Consider the following 17176-nt stretch of genomic DNA (forward strand, 5'->3'; position numbering starts at 1 on the left):
AGTGATGTGGCCAAGCCTGGCCAAGATTAATGGGGAGATAGGCTTGTTTACAGACTCTGCGGGTAGCATTGGTTTCAGTGCCATTCTGGATACCTCCTGGTGTGCTCAAAGTTGGCCAAAGGAGTGGGTGGAGTCTGGGTGGCAAACACTGGTTTTCTTGAAAGCTTTCCTATTCTGGTGGGCCTCACAATTTGGCCTGAGGAGAACATCTTTTCTTGCAGTATGGAGCCCACTTGTCTAAGGAGGGTAGAGCAATGTTTCTTAATAAGATGTTGGCATGGTTAGTACAGCATCCACAGTATAGCGGGGCCACAAAGTAGGTGAACCATGCTGGTGAGGTTATGATTGGTGAGGACATACACGGATTATGAACAGCATTCTTTTAAACCAAAGTTAACAACAGCATTACGGGACCCTCCAAAGGGTGCTGGCAGCAAGTCTAAAAAGAGATTACAGTGGCATGAGGGGTTGGGGTCGGTCGCGGACATGCAGTCCTTACCTGGCAACTAGCCATGCAGGCGCAGCTGGCCCAGGTCTTTGTGGACAAGGAATATAGATGTAGGGGAGTGCCTGAGGTAGGTACCTTAAGGGCAGCCAGGCCCCCTGCACAGGAACTCCTGGTATGGGCGGGCTGTTGGTGGGGTACTCCCTTAAGTAGGGACCTATCAATTGTTCTTTGTGGATGAGGGGGTTCTAAGAGGAAGGTTCTCTAAACCAGTCATGATCTCACTCAGAATGCTTATGTTTTCTTGGTTGCCAGGAGCAAACTTAGTTATGTTGAGGTAGCTCCCATGCACAAGCATCTCTGTTAAGGGTCAGTTCTCAATTCTGTAAACAAGACGTAATGAATTGGGTTACTCTGCAATAATGTTTGAAATTGTGTTGTGTATACGTGTAATAAATACAGCCGGGGGTCTTACGACCCCTATCTCAAAAGAGAAACGGACTGGGCATCTGTCATTGAAGAGATTAGTTTGAATCGGGCAGGGTCTTTGGAGCTCACAGGGGACATTGACGGCCATCTGCCATATTTGTTTCACGAAGTAGAAATTCCAGACTCCTTGTGTTTTCGTGGTCCTTTCTTATGTTTGTGAGAGGCCTGTTTCTTTTGTTTTGTGTTTTTTGGATGTCTCCTAAGCATTATGTTTTTGCTGGCTCGCACACTTCTTTGGAGGCATCAAGCCCTGCTGATAACCGTCCTGACCTTGCATCAGTATTGTTAGATCTGCTGCAAGTTACACACTGTTTCATTGAACAGTGTTAAAGGCGTGATTTCTTTTTTTAACAAAGTAACTGGCTAAAAACCTATTATGCCACCAAGCTGCAATATATTGATTATATGATATACACTTACCACTAGTAACTCTTGGTCCTTGTATATACTAAATATTCCATCTGGGTACATTGTGTTTGCATTCCCTGATGATTTTATAAGTTCTAACATGTGTTTGAAGCTTTTATGAGAGAGCTGTTAAGTCTTTTCTAACTGCTGTTTACACACAGTTTGATAACCTTGATGATTTCACATTTCAGCTATTCATGTTCAAATGGTAGGAGTCACACAAATACAATTGTAATAATAACAATACTGTTTAATAATTAATTAAAATAAATTGCCCCCTCTACATATCACCTGTAGAGTGGCACGCATTGTTCTCATGTAAGCAATGATAAATAACTTTGGTCCTATTGGGAATTTACTGCAGTTTATTAGTTGTGATTCACTCCATGGTGATCATCCTTATTGTTGACTTTGTGGAGTAACTCACAGCAGTGAAGGACGCCTTTCCAAAAGTCTGGCACTGCCATATGGGCAAGCTTGACAGAACCAGTGTTGGGTCCGTTTTTTGGGGTACCATGGGCCATGATGAGGGGGTCGGGTGGGAGGAAAGCTTTCACACTGTCATTTTTAAGCTGGCTCATCTGTCAGTGCCAGACTACATGAAACACCAGTTTACCACTGCTGTGGGCCACCACTCCTACTGACTCATGTTCACTCCGATTTGGAGTAAAATCTCTGCAAATCATGATTGGTGTGTTTTTTTTAACTATTCATGATTTCGGCAATTGTTTAGATTTTTCATGGTTCAGCCTGTTTTTTGTTCTTTGAGCTAAACATTTCAGTTGAGTAGATTTTTACACCATATGGAAATTTCCTAGGAAAAAGTCAGGCAGCAAATGTGCAATTTCATTTATCCGCCAGATCATTCCAAACAGCCCTCAATGTTGTTATTCTTGCCTTAGAAACTGGATGATTAAAACAGATGAGAGTCAAAAACACTAGAAAGATAAGTACCAGCCTAGTGATAGATTCCAAATATATCTCTTGACCCTGTCTGTCTTTGGGGTTTACCATCATACAAAACCCAAAAATTAAATATCTAATCACTCAGCTGGCATCACTCCACACAATCATTCAGACACACTTAGTAGAACTATTCTGATGACTTGCAATATCATGAAGTTTAGTAATACTCCCATCACACACCACAGCTTTACAATTCATTACTGGCCGGAAATCGACCCGTGCATGTCTCTCGGATTACCTTAACCTCTAACTGTAGAAAAGAGAGGTAATGCTAAGCAACCATTTAATGACCCTGTCTCAAGGCTGTTGACCCTCACATGACCCCAGTCCTTTCACTTGCTCTGCCAATTTACTAAAAGACCCGACCAACTTCTTGAATGCCAGACACTCCATGACACCTCAAAATGAACATAATCATTTAAACCTCCATCTTACACCTGTGAATCCCTTGATGAATCTCACCATTCTTCACTTTCCCACACCAAGTTCCAGCAATGCTGATTGTCTTCTCCCAATCATGTTCTGTTATTTTATGTTCTCTTATGCTGTGTTATGTTATATACATTTCTGTAGTGCATTTCCAAGTTGTATGGTTCTGAGGCACTTTCAGGTTCTGATACACCTCATACTTATGGGATTTTTATTGGCTAGAATTATTTAGCACTGGACCCATCTTGCCAGCAAAGTTTCGCATTTACAAACTACATTAGCCAAACTTTTGCTTCAATTTGGCATGAGGAACCCTGTCACAATGGCTACTGAATCAGCTTCAGTTATCACTGCATACCACATACACACAAATTGGTATCTGAATTTGAATAATCAAAACTACTCAGAAACCACCCATCTCACCCCTTGCAAACAGAGTCCAGGCATCTTCCTAAGCCTCTCTCGTGCTGAAGCACCACCAGAAAGGAGTTTTTACTCTCCTATTCCGGGTTCAACGACCAACGCGCAAGTGAGAACCATCACGGTGTCACCTATTGGTGTTGACTGAATCTTTGGACTTGGTGATAGAGGTAGTAGTCAGAAACATTCAATCACAAATCTGTGACATGAATCCTTAACATTTCCTGGACACTATGAACAATTTAACTCCAAATCAATCTCCAAGCCAAATAAAAGTTTCAAAACTTTATTACAATACCAAAATCCATGTCACATAAATGGTGCACAAAACTTAGTTATAAACATACATGAAGACCAATGCATCTAAAAATATTCAATCTACTAAACATCAATACTGTTAGACGCGCCAAAAGAATTATGTAAATTAGCATCAACTTAATATGAACATTATTACCAGATTTCAAAGCAGATGATGGTGACATCAGTAAATTATCAAAATACAGTTTCAACAATCAATTTCTCTGAGCTGGGCTATTCTAAATACTAACTAGAATTGTGACTTGCATGTGTGGGAATGGGCTAACACATGTGGGCAAAAGGAGAAATAAAGAAAGACAAACATAATTTGGAAACCATCGAACTAAAATAATTCACTCCAAAAATATGCTGGTTTAGGTTACTAACTGAAAGGGAAAACAATAAAACCACATTTAGTTACACCTCTCTTCATGGGACAGCAGACAGTAGTTGATTCATCAAGACAGAGAGGTCACCACCTTCCGGCCTCGGTTGATAGCAGCATCAGGACAGTGCAAAATACGAGCTGCACATAGAACAGATCAGTTGTTTAGAATTAGTTGGCCTTATTAATACTGAACCACATATCAGAATAGAGCAGTTAAGACTATGATGAGAAAACAGAGTGTGAGAGCAGACTTGAAGAGGGTTCAGGACTGGGCTACGATACGGTAGGAGAACTAATGCCAAGAAGGTTCTGAAGGGGTCTGACCTCAATTCCGAAGTTCTTTACTAATTAAACTAATCAAAATCCATTTCACTGGTCCTTCAGGTGGGCACATACTGGGCGTCAGTTTCAGCATCCAGTCATTGCAAATGACACTGCCAAGTTTGCAACTTTCAAAGTTTTTCACAGCAAAGATCCATGTCTGCATGACTTCATATGGCTTTGCTAAAATATTACATTGTCTAATAATCTGCAACTAACAGTTCCTTTCACATCAAACCACAATAAGCTAAACTAATAGTCTTTCACAAGAGTACAGAAACTTCCTGCTCCATTCAACAGCTAGTAACAAATAGTGTTAAATTATTGCATCTGAAACATGTCTCTTCTCCTGGAATACAATAGAGCATTCAACATGAAATTTGCACCTAGAGAAAGAATCAGGTCAGAGAGGACAGAATAAACAAATACTTTTTCAATTACTGCTTGCAAAATGAATCTTAAGGCCTAGTCAAGTTAAGAAACCTACAATCACAATAATACATTTACAACATTAACAAACCTGTTGCACACCCATAAAATTAAATAAAAAATGCAAAGCAAATTATTTGTCTAAAACATCATTCATGTTATGTCAAAGCAGTTTTAAATGTGTATGTTTTTTCTAAACACATAATTCATTAGAAAATCTATTTATTTTAATGTAAGTGTGTTTGATTCTTATTCAATAATACCCATAATACTTTTTATTTCTACTGTTTCTGATTAAAAATAATAATTCACTCAAAAATAAATGCTCAGTGATTTCTTGTTAAACGTGGTGTCAAAATATGATTGCTAGACACAAATGCCCACCACAATTTAAACATGCTGATTTTCATTTCTACGTTATCTTTCTCTATAGCTGTTAAATCAGCAGATCTATTAGCTTCCATATGCTACTTCTATGGCACTAATTTATTGATAAAACTTGATCTCTCTCACTTGCTTGTGCTGCATAATTCTGCATCCCCAATGCAAACACCGGTTTGTGCAGGGATCACAATTACAAGAGATGAAGAGTTTACCTCACTGGTTATTTTCCCCAGGTAGATATTGGCAAGTCAAACCTGCAAATTTCTATCTCAGGAAAATAACAGTGTATTTAGATTTTGGTGCAGGAAGAGCTAAAATGAGCATGTTATTTCCCAGTTTGAAAGGCTTACCTCAGAATATGTGATAATTGCCCCACCAGTTAACTTGCAACCCCATGGTGTTAGATTGTAACATGTGCATTAAGTGTCATATCTTATTCCAGAGCACTCATTATTGTAGTCTTAATGTTAAAAACGTAGTGTGACTCCCAGCAACACACCTACTGAACGATATAGTAAAAGTCTTAAATTGTTCAAATGTTTTTAACAAAAAGCATCAGTACCCTTGTACATAACACACTCAACTGCAGTCAAATGGATGTGACCACATTTTTTAGATACAGTTGCATCACATTTTTGCCTATGGCTCAAAATGTCTTTAAAAATGATAGTCCTTTTACTCAATATTTCAAACATGTTTTAATGACTCCCCTTTTTCATCAATGCAATAAGAAACACTCATTAGTGCATTTTTACATAGCTTTCCAGAAGCGTTGGGTTTAATTTCGGTGGATGTTTTAATGTAAATCTTTTCTGGATACTCCTCAATTTTATTTTTCACATTTTGTGCTTCAAAAGGCACACATTTCCATTGTATGATCCCCATTCTTATTGAAATCTGCACAAACGTGTATGTTGAAATCTCACTCAGCCCTTCTCGCCAGAGACAGTTAATTAATGCACACAAAATCATAGTTGCAGATGGAAGATCTGAGTGTGTTGTGAAACCCTTACTTTCCTCTCATGACTCATAGATCAAGCATTGGCAACACCAGTAGGTCTGGCGTTGGCTGCCAGCCTCTTGGCTTTGTTTTTGCTTGTTTTGTTTTGCAAAACTTTATTTTTGGGGAAGCTACAGGGCCCTTCTCAATAAAAAAAAAATTGGTTAACAGTAAATATATCAAAGTCAAAAAGCACATTTATTTTTAGTAGTCCCTGCCACTGTGTATGGATTTTCTCCGTGTGAATTAGCAGAATGCTGCCACTTACAATGAACTTAGTCAATGGCTAAAATAGGCTGACTGACTCTCCCATGATGTCTGCTGTAGTGGGCAGAAGGGAAATGTGAATGACACAATAAAAGAACAATGGGTGAATAGCTCTGGTTGAAACACTGTATAAGTATGATCTACATCCAATTTTAGTACAATCATAAGGTTTTTTGTAGTATATAGGTATAATTAGTCATGTGAAGTACATCTCTGTTTTCTTTTTGTTACTGTTCCTTTAACTTTGTTGTATTCTTAGGTTGCTGGGCTGTGTGTGAGGGTCTAGCTTTAATAGTATCTGTTGCTGCTGGACTCTAGGACTGGTTGGAGGTGTTGTCTGTGGCTCTGCTGCTGCACTGTAGGAGTGGTTGGACGTGTTGGCCGTGGGTCTGAATGTTCTTTGAATAAAGAAGCTATTCTGGTATCTACAAGACTGTGTGTGGGCTTGTCGCTAACTCCGTTCATCCTTACATCTTGGCCAAAACCAGATCTAAAACTGTGGACTTAGGTATCTCATGAGAAGAATGTCAGGGTTCCACAACACACCTTAATTCTGACATTAGAAGTAGCTTGCCCTGAGAACATGAGGTGCAATACTCTTCTAAAGTGTTGCAGTTCCATGTATTGTAAGCTTAGATCACCCTCATAAAATGTAGGACTCAATTCTTGGCCTCTTTGACTTTTGCTTCTTGCAATACATAGCAAGATTACTTTTCGAGCACTACAATTCTACCTGCAGAAAAAACAAACATATAAAAAAAGTAAATAGATATTCATAAGTGTGAAAACATGATTAGGGGCTGAAGTTATCGTTTTGTTTCATGAACTCTACCTGATAACCACAAACAACTAATACTTTGTATGTTAATTTTAATATCCAAAAGGTTTGATAATTTCTAAAAATAAAAACTGCTCTTTTCCTTAGGAGTCTACCAAACTGATAAAACAGAGGAAGAGTCAGCTAACTGATATGCAGTGCTGGCAGTGACCTGGAGTTTGGTATACTTTGACTAACCATGACTTGGCAAGGTAAGCTAAATCTGGCTAATATCTAGAAGCTCAGTTCTACTTAAGGTATTCTTATTATTTAACTTCCAGAAAGTGCTGAAATATGTGAATGTTGTGCCGGCAATTTTCTTTCGTCTTACCATCTGAGAAACAAAATGGGCCTCATATGATATTATAATAAATTATGTAAAATGCTGACCTGGAATATAGAACTGACCTATAATATTGGGTTTAAAAACACCTGCGATAAATATACCTAGCTGCTCCTGGCACATTGGAATCTGATTTTATAGCCAGGGAATAAAAATGGGGACTAAAGTTTACGAATGGTATATACTTAAGTTTGTGCATAGTTATCATCCATAGTGCCATTGATTCCATGGGCAGGAACCTGGCAGATGCTGGCTGTGCAAAGTATCAGTGAGAACAATTTGTGTTTTCTACAGAACTCTTTGGAGAAGTATCCTTTCTCACTTCATGACACCATGTCGATTTATTTTCAGTAATAAATCAGGCCAAGAAAATGATCTTATATTCCCGTTGGAAAAAAATCACAAAGAATGAACAGGTTCCTTCAAATCACAAAGAATGAACACGTTCCTTCTTTACACGCTATATGTGCAATTTATCCGTACACAAATGGATAAACACCTTGAAGATGGAAAAACGTTCGTGATGAATATCAGTGTTATTGGGCTGACCCCATGCCCTCTCTGTGTAGCCCAGAATATTGACTGGCTTAATTATAATGTCCTTCACATCAGTAAACAATATTACCCTGTTGGGGTTAATAACAGAACATCTAAACCCAATAGGAAAATATTTTGTTAAACAATATTTAAGACACAATATTTGGGCTAAATGATATTTCTATTTATTATTTTCTACATACAACAGCTCTTTTCATTAAAGCTAACAATGGATCAGTAAACCTGCACCGGTGTTCGGCATGTTCAGAATGCAAAGACCAGTCCAAGCTGTTATTGATTCCTAGGAATAAGAGAGACCCATCACAAATCCTTCACTTCAGCACTGTATATTGGTAATAACACTCATAAAACACATTTTTAATTATCTGATAACAATGGGTATTTCATCTATTTACATGTAATCTATCAAGGTCAGTCCGAAAAACAATGCTTTAAGTAGGTAGTCCTGCCTTGCTTCTCTCCCTGTAATGAGAAGCCTTATGAAGGCTTCAATGTGTTCCTAGAGATCTCAAACTGAAAGCAGTAATTGGAGAGATAAATCACTTGTCGCAGTGTCTCATCATGACAGGGTCAAAGATTGTCGCCTTTACTACAGCATTCATCTGACCAATGAAAGGTACTGGAATTCAATCACACTAGCCCAGGCTGACGCACAGTCTGCGCTCCTCCATAACCAGCAGGGGGAGGGTGCACGACCTAGCTGGTATTCACTCTTAATGGACACCTGACCTCTTGGCATGGAAGAGGGGGAGGCGGGTTGAAGGCTAGATCTGCACTGTATAAGACAAGGATAGTAAATCATCTAACCACCCATTTACCATCCTTCCTGCTTCAGATGCTAGTGCACCATTCTTAACAGATCCAGCCATTGCAAACAAGGGACTTGGGACTTCTTTGCTTCCCATGTATGTACATGCAGACCCAGATTTGCTAACTTTTTGTATCAGGTTTGATTCACATTTTGATGCAGTCCAGACCCAAAATTAATTTCGGCAAATGTTAATGCAAGGCAATACACTACCTTGAGTTACTTTGCAATGGGGAGGCATTCCATGGGCCGAGCATTGGTGTTCCTGTGGATTCTGGTGCAAACCTAGATTTACCAAAGTCTGCAAACCTGGGTTGACACCAAAATGGTGTTCATATCCAACCTTGGCATAACAAGGGGACATATCTTTATCTCTCCTTGTTACTTCCTCTTTCCATGTGTGGTGCATTCTGCAGAACACACACAAAGAGGAATAAGCATCTAAGAACTGCCTTTTTGCAGGAATGTATCCCTTCTGGCAGAAAAAACATTCTGATAACAACACAGGAACTCCTGCAGCATGGTGCAAGGGTGCTTGCGTTGGCACAAGGCAGCTTCAAGTGCATCAGCGCCAGGAGAAAACTGAACAGCCCCATATCTTTGTAAACATGGCACAGTTGAGCTCTTTCTCCTTTAAGCAATGCAGCACAGCAACTTGCCTTGCTGTGTTCTATTGTGTGAAACATTAGTAAAGCTGCCCCGCAATTCGATTACATTTATTTTAAAGGCATCTGCCCCCTCGAATGCATTGTCTGTACAGAATCGAATTTGTAAATTAAGTCGAAGTGAGTTCAAAGAGAGCATCAACCCTCCCCACTGTCCCTCCTCACCAGACCTTCCAAGTTGTCAAAGGGAAACAGCAGCATATGTGCTGATAAAAGCATCCGCATTGTGGAGGAAATAGCACCCTGGAGGATGTGAGATATATTTATTGACACCACATTAGGACTGTATTCCAATTAAGATTGCCTTTCCTTTCAGTAAGAGCTTAAACTCCTTATTGTCAATGAGTAGCCTCTCTCATGGAAAACTAATGAGTAAACGGATGGGCTGTGTGCTTCAGCCCAATATCATTCTTACAATGTGCACTTTTTAAATAGACTGCTACTTATGCAAAAACCTTCATCTGCTATTGTCCAGGCTACAAAGATGTCTTTCATAACCCTGTGCTCCTTCGTAGTAGCAGCCAGTGGTACTTGGCAATAGAAAGCACCAGAAAGTGTTTTTTTTTTTAAATTTCATTGTGGGACCCAACATGTTCTGCTTATGGAATTAGTAACCTTTATGGTAAACCCTGCATTAAAATGAGACTTAGGATCAATGTGAGTGAAAGATGAGCTTCTTGTGAAAAACTCATTACTTAATTGTAGAAAAGTCCTTCCTGCGGTTGAAGAAACGATCCGCAGTTCTATATTGTGTTCTGGCCCACCTCTGGAGCCTTTCCTACCAGTTGCATAATCCACATCACAGTGCAAGCACCGATATGTGAGATGATGTGGATCTCAACTAATGACTTAAATGTACAGGATGTACTTTCACCATTTGCCATATCATTGATTCCGAGTTTTGACCTCAAAAAAGGACACACCATGCAGATTTGCTGCTTACAGCACCACAATCTCCATGTCTCATTATTTACCAGGCCCCTTTCGCTGGTAAATCACAGCAGGCTAGACTCCCTGAAATGTACCTAGTCAAAATATCTGGGGGACTCTGTTAACTACAGCACTCATAATCCTGATATGTGCAGAAACTGAAATGTGCACTCATTGGCATTCTCTGAGACACTTGTATTCAAGACGTTAATGTTTCTAACCACTAAAAAGCAGCATTGTCTTTCCTTCTGTCTTGCACCTGTCTCACATTTTCCACTACCTCATCACATATATAAAGAGTACAATTGATAGGGGCCGTGGGGTTGGTTCCTTCTCGTCTTTGTGGATATTCACTCCTTATCTCACAAGACATCAATGAGCTTGTGCAAACATAAAGTATTTTCTACTTTTCTAGGTAACCCATCTTTTCTCTAGAGAGCCTAGTCCTAATATTAGTTGTCCATGCACCTTAACCTGGCACCATCTGGCGGGGCCATCTAGCCAGCTGTTTATTCCTTACTGGGATAGTTCTTCTCTTAATCCCTGTTTGTCTGTGGAACCTCAGGTAAGTCCGAAAGTCGGCTCTCAGTCCTCCAATAATACTCTGCCTTCCCGCCCAGGGCAACTGACATTGTTGTTGTAGGAAAACTGTTCAAAGGGATACATTTATATATTTAAGAAACATGGTAACCATTTAATGACATTACCACTTGTAAATCACTACACTATAATAGTACTGTTAATTTTAATGATTGTCAGTAGTTTTTAGTTCTTCTGTTGGGTCCCTGTAGCTCAAACAGAAAGTCAGCCAACTGAGTCTTGGAGTCACTTCTGGGGATCCTGGGTTCAAGGAAACCAGGTCCAATCGTCTTTCTTAAGTCAGCAGGTCTAGGACTTCCCTAGCCTGATGTCAAAACTGTTTCTGGTCAGTACTTCCCCTTTCCTTGGTTCACAAAGGGAATAGAAGGCCTGTTGTTAGGGTACTTTCTATGCACTGCAGGAAGGGCCTTTTGAACTGTAATCGGGGCAGGACACAACTTCTATCCAGTCATCCTGTCAGGAAGACCCTCTTCCCTCACACTCAAGCCTCTTTTGCCTCACTGTCTGGAAGCAATAGACAACCCACAGCAGGAGACTTATTCACAGTCATGTGATTCTGTTTGAGCAGAAAATTGCATTTTTAGAACATAACTTAAAATCCATCTTTACCACAGAAAGTGATTTTACATTATGATTCACCTGAGTGTAAACAGCATTTCTCTATCTGGTCCCAAACTGAAGCTAGCACGCATTAGGTGTAATAAGGTAACCCAGTGTTAGTCAACGGGAGATATAGCCTTAAAGCAGTGAAAAACTACTTTAGGAGTTTTTCAGTGCTAGGAAATGTAAAACATACATAAACAGTCCTACATTTTAAATACTATGAGCCCTCCAGCATGAGCCTTTAAGGCCTTCCTTAGGGGTGACTTATATGTATCAAGGAAATACAGTTTAGGCCTCGCAAAAGGTTTTAAACTGCATTACAGGCTGCAGTAGCAGCTCTGAGACATGGTTTGCAATGATGTTTTAGTGGGTGGCACAATGCGAGCTGCAACCTACTTGTACCATTCAATTTACAGTTCCTGATGCATGTTTACAGGTAAACATAGTACCATTTGCTAGAGACTTATAAGTAAATGCTATGTGTCAATTGGGTGAATGCCAGTTTTACCATGCTTATAGGCTAGAGCACAGCCACTTTGTCAGTGGTTCCAAAGGAGAAGTGCACCAAGTCATAAATCACAAAAAATATGTTCAGTAAAAATTAGGGAGTGAAGGGGGAAATTCCATATGACGGATGTCAGATCTAATAATATTGGAAAAAATCACTAAATAGGCTATGCTGAGTGGTGGCTCAATATACATAAAAAGAGTCATTATGGCAACAGATTAGATATTTGTTTATATATATCATAATTGCAACTGTCCCAGAGATAAAGGCCACATTGTCATAAGAGCAAAGTAAAGCAAACATTTACCTAAAATTTGAAGAAAGCAATATGCAAATCATTATGACCATTGGTATGGCAACCAAAATATGACCGCTTTATACTGAAATTGTAAAAACATACTAACCATAGAGTTCTATTATTATCACTTATTATGTGATATGAAAAGTTATCCACCTCTTAAGTCATTCATTAACACTGATTAAATGTGTCTACTTTGCGGTCCTGAAGTCTATTCTGGCTCCTCCATAGTGAATACTACAAGCAAGATTTAAAAATTGTGTTCCAGCCCCCGTCTCTATTGAACACAACTTCTCCCACAGTGGAATAGATTTCAAGCTTAATGAGGCACTATATAGAACATGACACATATGTCTTGCCTAATAGAAGAACATGAGTGGCCGTTGCCCAGATTAATCAAATTATAGGTGTCAATTTATCACACATCTCCTTTTGTCATGAATGGCGCCCACTGTCCATCAACAACGGGCATATGAGGATATAATATTCATAAAGTGATCTCTCCCTTGGGGCAGATTTGAAAGTCTTGTGACCTTGCTGCGCTGCCCTTCTCCACATGGAAAGGGCAAAAAAGCACCATATTCACAAGATGCTGTGCTTTCCCCCGTGCTAGTGCACAAATTTCTTCCTAAGGCCAGTGCAGCCACCCTTACACCATGGTGCAAGGGTGTCTGCATTTTTGGCTGGATTGTTTTTGTGCAGGAAGAGATACCTTCCTGTACATAAATAATCCTGGGTGGCATTTTCCTCTTTCTATGTGTGCTCCAGAAATAGGAAACAATGAGGAGAAATAAATATATTTCTCCTCGTAGCGTCTTCCCTAGGGAGGTGTACAGTTTTTATGCGTTCCCAGGTTTACAGATTCTTGTAAATCTGGGAATGTGTCAAACCCCATGGGTGTTGCATAGGAAAACCCACTGCAACACCCATGAAAGGCCTCCCTGATGCAGTATAAGGCAAGGCACGACTTCCGCTGCTTTACCTTACACCATATCTACAATACCATGAAAAGCCACACAAAGTGGTTTTGTGTGGCCCTGTTCTATGCACCTCTGATGTGTCACAAAAAGTGACGCACCACGGCACATGGGGCTTGTAAATATACCCCTAAGTATGTGAAAATTCTCATCCATTTACAAAACTAGAAAACACCTTGGCTTTTTCCCTTAAGGCAATGAAATGACCATGCACAAGAGACGGATTTCCCTGACTTCGCTGCAGTAAGGATTAGGAACAAAATTTGGGTAATGGTTAGGATAAGGGTAAGGGTCAACTTTATGGTTAGGGTAAAGGCGGGAAGTAACAATGAGTTTCAAACTTTTGTTTAGGTTCATAGTCAGTTTAAGAGTCAGCTATTGAGAGAGCTAGGGGATAAGGTTACTATCAGTTCACACTAAGGGTACTGTCAAGTTTTGGTTCAGTTAGGTGTGGGATTTTCAGCCAGGGGCAAAGGCTAGGGTGAGAGCTGGGCTGAGGTTACAAGCGAATTCTAAAAAAAAACTCAGAAAGTATGCAAAAGCATATATTGCAAAAGAGAGAGTTTTTGGACTTTCGATTCTCTTTTTCACTTCAAATATTTTGAACTGAATCATTTTCAACTAGATCGTCAATGGAGAGCAAGGTATAGGATAATCTGATTTTGACAAAAAAAAATTGTATTAAACAATGAATAATTATCAGTGAAAAAGAATGTATATATCTAGATGAGCTGTCCTCCCATCCTCCCTATTCTCCCTCTGGGTTCATACCATGAGTGTACCTTCTGAATTTTGAAGGAAAACCGATGGTCCCTTGCCACCTTCCACCTCCTCGAGTCAAATTCTTACTCAACGACCGTCGCCTTTAGCTGTACAATGTACGATACACAGATGCATCAGTCACTTGAAATTTCATCGTATGAACACCTTCCAGAAATGTAGGGGTGTATTTATACTCTGTTTGCGCCGTTTGTGCGTCATTTTTTTGGGGGGCAAAAATAGTGCAAATCTAACTCCATATTTATATTTTAACGCTAGACCCGTCTAGCTTCAAAATATAGGAGTTAACGTCATTTTTTGGATGCGTGAACCCACCTTGTGTCAATGAGATGCATGGTAGGTGTTTCCTTCCAAAAAATTACTCTAAGCCCATAGTGCCATATTTATCCTCCTGTGCAAAAATTGTGCACGGTTGGGAGGCGGGCCTAAATAATGGTGCTAAGCCTGTGCTAAGCCTGCGTTAGCGCAGTTTTGCACAAGTATAAATATGGGCCTAAGTTTATGCTCATACTTGGGACATAGACATAGCCACAGGCACCTCATCATGCCATGCCTGACTTGCCTGTTTTGGATCTGAGTAGACCACTAACATTAAGTTGCTTGCATGGTTGTATGTACACCATGCTTGCCAAGTCCATAGCCTTTAGGAGCTCGTTTTAGTAATTAGCTTTTCAATGAACAAGATGACTTCTGGTTTTAGTCATGAACTCAGAATTGTAGCTAACATTACATTCACATTGATTTTTTAGCTACATATTGAACATGCTTTTAAATAATGCACATGCTTGGATTTTTCAGCGAGTTAAAACGTCACAGAGCCATTTTATGTGAGTACAGGAAACACAGAGCCGTTCTCGCCAAATAAAAAATCTACTCTGGAAAAGTTGATTGTTACTTTTTCTCGACGTCACCAATAGCAGATGATTTTCAAATTGAACCACTGCATGAATGTATCGCGAAAAAGTACGATCACAAAAATATTCATGTAATTCCCGCGAACGCGCATTAACACTGAGAGTGTCAGATATTTGATTGTATTTAAGTGGCGGAACTGTGAGATTATGCAGCATTCTTTTTCACTTTCATGCAAAGACAAAGACCAATAGATTATATTTCCTTAGCAGCAAAATCTATTTTTGTACCGGCAGCGATACAAGGGACATGTTCATATGCTATGCATTATTGAACACTGGGTTTAAACATGCACATTCATAAACGAGGTCTCTGGCATGAATTAATGTGTATAGTTCAGCGGCATTTATTGTATGTTTGTAGTTTACTGCTGGAATAGGAATGGTCCTATTTGGTATCATATTGTCTCCGAGTGTAAAATGCTATTTAAAAACGGCTCCCTGTGATTCATATTCACTAATGGTTGCAAAGGGCGTTGAATGGTTCGATTTATGAAGCACTTCTCCAGGCCAGAATGGTTTTCGTTAAATCAAATCGTTTTTACTTCACAGAATGTCCTAAATATTCTCCCTTCTGTGGCTTCCCTCCTGGCATGTCTGTGCAGCTTTCGTCTTGTTTCTCTGCTATGTCTCTTCTCTATCTCTGTGTTTTCCCTCAGATTGCTTTCAATATATGGGTCAAATTTAACACCCCCTAGCGCCACAAGAGCGTCACTTTTCGTGACGCTCCGGTGGCGCTAACCACTGCTCCATATTTACAAGGAGGTATAACGCCACTTTTTGTGGCGTTACACCTCCTTGTAAATATGGGCCCCTCCGACTCAGTTTTCTGCTTCAGAAGGGTGTTCAATGGATGTTGCTGTGGGTGTTCCACTGCAAAAACCTATTCCTTTTGATGCTGCCTCATATTTACGAGTTGTCATGAACCTGAGGCAGCGGCAAAAACTAACGCCACACCAGGGTTGCCGTTAGCAGGGCAAAACGAGGAGGAATGCTTTTAATCCTCCTCATTGCTTGCTTTTGCTATGTGTGCGGCATTCTGCAGCACACATAGAAGAAGCAAAATGCCATGGATTATTGTTCATGTGCAGGAAGGTCTCCCTTCCTGCACATAAACAATATATCCCCTCAACCCAGACACCGTTGCACTATGGTCCAAGGATGCCTGCATTGGTGCAGGCAGCTTAATTTAGCTCCGGCACAATAGGAAACACAGGGCTGTACCATATTTCTGTAAATATGGTGTATCCCTGCATTTCAAAAGTGGCACAGCGTGGCGCTGCCCTATTTAGCCCAGCACTGCAGCACTTTGGCTTAAATCAGGGCCTATAACTTTGACATAATATCTTCTCCTCAAGTACCCTTCATTGTGGTGTTAGCAACAGTGAACTCAGTAGTGAGTCACCTGACATATTGTCAAATTTATGAGTAGTGATGTCTCTAGAAGTTAATTTTCGGGAGCGGGACATACAAGGGGCCACATATAAAAGTGGTAGGGTTACCACTTTACTTGCACTGCTTAGACTTCTCCTAACACCAACATGTGTGCGTCGTATTTAACATACGGCACACAATGGCAGTAGTTAGGGAAATAGCGTCTAAAGTTTTGACGCTAGTTTGGCGCTTTGCAGGATTAGCATAAAAAATGTTGATGCTAATCCTGCAAAGCACATTGAGGCCCATCATAAATATTGGTGTGCCTCATTTTAATGCCTGCTCTGTGCAGGCATTGAAAATGCCACAACAAATGCCACAAATAAATCTTTTAGATTTCTTTGAGCCATTTTGTCAGACCCTTAACAGGGGAAACGCCCCTCTTGCATACACTATGCCTGATGCAGCCATATTGTGGTGCAAGGGGTTATAAGGTGGCACAATGCATGCAATGCGCCACTTTGTAAATCTAGTATTATGATTTTTTAAGCTTAACACCACATTAGCATAAAGAAATGACGCTAATGTGGCGCTAGAGCTTCTTAAATGTGGGCATTAGTCTGCTCCACTAACATATAAAACCCTGTGAAGCAAAGGAATTATTTGACATCATCAGAGTTCCACAGCAAGCAAGGCACGTGTGTTACGGTAAATTCATAAAAGTATTTTCTTACTTACCCCTCATGACACTCCCTTTCTGT

At 40.0% G+C, this 17176-nt stretch overlaps 1 protein-coding gene across 6 annotated transcripts in view; it reads left to right on the forward strand.

Moving 5' to 3' along the window:
* Positions 1-17176, forward strand: part of LINGO2 (leucine rich repeat and Ig domain containing 2) — a 3618115-nt gene that overhangs the window by 1708589 nt on the left and 1892350 nt on the right. For all 6 annotated transcript variants that reach the window (XM_069240594.1, XM_069240603.1, XM_069240567.1 and 3 more), the window contains one exon: positions 7169-7272. The gene's annotated coding sequence lies outside the window, so the exon portion shown is untranslated. The remainder of the gene's footprint in view (positions 1-7168; positions 7273-17176) is intronic.

Source organism: Pleurodeles waltl, chromosome 1_2 (genome assembly GCF_031143425.1).
Source record: "Pleurodeles waltl isolate 20211129_DDA chromosome 1_2, aPleWal1.hap1.20221129, whole genome shotgun sequence".
In the NCBI taxonomy this organism is placed as follows: Eukaryota; Metazoa; Chordata; class Amphibia; order Caudata; family Salamandridae; genus Pleurodeles; species Pleurodeles waltl.